The following is a 2,397-nucleotide window of genomic DNA, read 5'->3' as shown; positions in this document are numbered from 1 at the left end:
TAGTGAGACCCTAAGCAACCTTGGAAGAACTTGTCTCAAATTAAAAGGGCTGGGGATGTGATTCAGTGGTTAAATTCCCAGTACCAAAAAATAAACAAAAAAAAAGAGGCAGGGAGTTAGGGTTATAGCCCAGTGGTAGAGTGTCCCTGGGTTCAATCTTAGTATACACACAAAAAAATTAATATTAAAGAGAAGCATAAAAGAACTCTTTTGCTCAGTTTCCCCATAAACCTAGCAGCTCTGCTTAAAATATATATATATAGTTAATACTTGAGTCTGACACAAATGATCAGGAGACACTGAAAATGAAAGATGGTCAGAAACCAACCCAGCATTCATCAGGCTGTGTGATGATTTACCTATGGGCTCTCCACCACTTGTCCTGGGAGGGAAGAGGAATATTTGCAAATTTATGTCCTGTTTTGGGGCCAATAGTTGGAAAGCAGAAAACTTTTTGTCTGTTTCTTCTCAATTGCCTTCAGATCAAAATAGTACTTCAACATTGCTTAAGGTGGCACCTTTTGGTCTCCTACAGTGCATTGCCTTTTCTCTCTTGTTATAATTAATCCTTTCATCATCTTCTTATTCCTTTTTACACATTCAGGGCATAACATATTATCTTCTAGTCCCGAGGGTGGAAAAATACAGGCAGGTAACAGGAAGAGGGAAATCATCCTCTTGGGAGTGTCAGGGACCCAAGTCTGACCTGCATGGAACTGCAGGTGAACCCATCCTGCTGTTTCTGCAGAAAGAAATTGGCCATGGACCACACACCACCTGACACCAGAGGTTTGCAGCAAAAAGGCCTCCACAGAAGTAGGGATGGGACACGAATTCACAGCCTTGCGCTGAGTGGCTCTGGCAGCGATCCTTGCCCAAGATGCCAATATGGACTCCTGAGCTGAATTTACCACTTCAACCATGTTAGTCTCTTCCTCTCTTTTAACCTTATTATGACTTTCCTGAAGCCCTGCTGCATTGGCCACTGCCTTCCATTTCCTGGAAACTGGCTTCAATCTGGCCTCCTGAGATGTTTCAGGAATATCATATTTTTGTTCGGGATATGCATGCTTCTGTAGCCTCAAATAAACCTCTATTTTCTGGCCATCAGTACTCAAATTGTTGGCACCAGTTTCGCAAAGTATCCCGAGAAACCTTATTAATTGGAGGCAAAATGGTCGGCAAGGGAAGGGGTCATATTTTACAATTAGGTTTTGTTTCAGGAAAGCAGACTTCCTGTTTGATTTCTGCAGTTAAAGAAACAGTTGTTTCTATTGGATAGTCTTGTTCCTCTGTAACTGGGACTAGTATTAAAATCACATTTTCCTCATCGAATTGCTCCTCAAGGAAGTTCTTCTCAGTGACCCTGTCATTTGCGCCTGACATTTCCAGGAACACCGGGAGATGGCAAAGGCAGCAGGGCTCAGGACAGCTATGCTGTGCGCTCCTCCCATTTTTTTTTTTTCTGAACAAGAAAAAGAACACAAAATTTATGACATGCCTAAGGCATGGGAGTATTAGACTTCTATAAGGGCTTTTTTATTTTTAAATGCAAACTATAACACCATTACCATAGTCTATCAGTCAACTACTCATTCACAATAATGCTGAGCAACAACCCATCCCCAAACTCAGCAGTATATGACAGTTTGCATTTGATTTTCTCCCACACGTCTGAAAGGTATGGCTGAAGCCGTGGAGCTTGGCCCCAAGCTGCCCCTGGGGTCAGGTCTGTTCAATGTGACTGTTATTCTTCTGGGGATGATGGGCCACAGTGGGATATGTTCTCTTGGTGGGGGCAGGAACCCAAGAGCAAGTCCAACCCCATAAGCACATTTCAACACTGTTAGGTCACATTCACCAGCACCCATTGGCTAAAGCCAGTCACACGGCCAACCCTAGAGTGGGCGGGGTGGTGCCCCTGATGGAAAGAGCTGCCCAATCCCCTGTGGATTCAGGGAAGAATGAAGAATCAGGTCCTTGCAATCATTCCAACGCAGCATCCTCCAGAGATGACCAATATGTATGTATGTATGTATATATACACATATGTATATTTACATATATATATTTGTTTTTAATTTTTTGTAGTTGTAGGTGGACAGCATGCCCTTATTTTATTTGTTTATTTTTATGAGGTGCTAAGGATCCAACCCAGTACCCCACACATGTTAGGCAAGCACTCTGAGCTATAGCCCCAGCCCCATATATTTGTTTATATTTACTTCTATCTTTATGAACTGTAGATGTATTGTAGCTGTTTGCCCTTGCAATTCTGCTTTCATTCCCTCCTGTCTTCAGCCGGTGGTAGCCCCTTCAGTTGCATGACTTAGTCTCTCAGAGCTTCCTTGCTACTTAATCTTTTTCTTTTTCTTTCGTTTTTGGTACCAGAGGTTG

General features: G+C 42.7%; 1 pseudogene; it reads right to left on the bottom strand.

Moving 5' to 3' along the window:
- Positions 1 to 506: 506 nt before the first annotated feature.
- On the bottom strand, positions 507 to 1,386 carry LOC124093847 (developmental pluripotency-associated protein 2-like; annotated as a pseudogene).
- Positions 1,387 to 2,397: the final 1,011 nt, after the last annotated feature.

This window comes from Marmota monax, unplaced genomic scaffold, assembly GCF_021218885.2.
Source record: "Marmota monax isolate L192 unplaced genomic scaffold, Marmota_monax_Labrador192_F-V1.1 WCK01_AAM20220418_F8-fsc00188, whole genome shotgun sequence".
Lineage (NCBI taxonomy): Eukaryota > Metazoa > Chordata > Mammalia > Rodentia > Sciuridae > Marmota > Marmota monax.
This window is presented reverse-complemented; position numbering and strand designations above follow the sequence as displayed.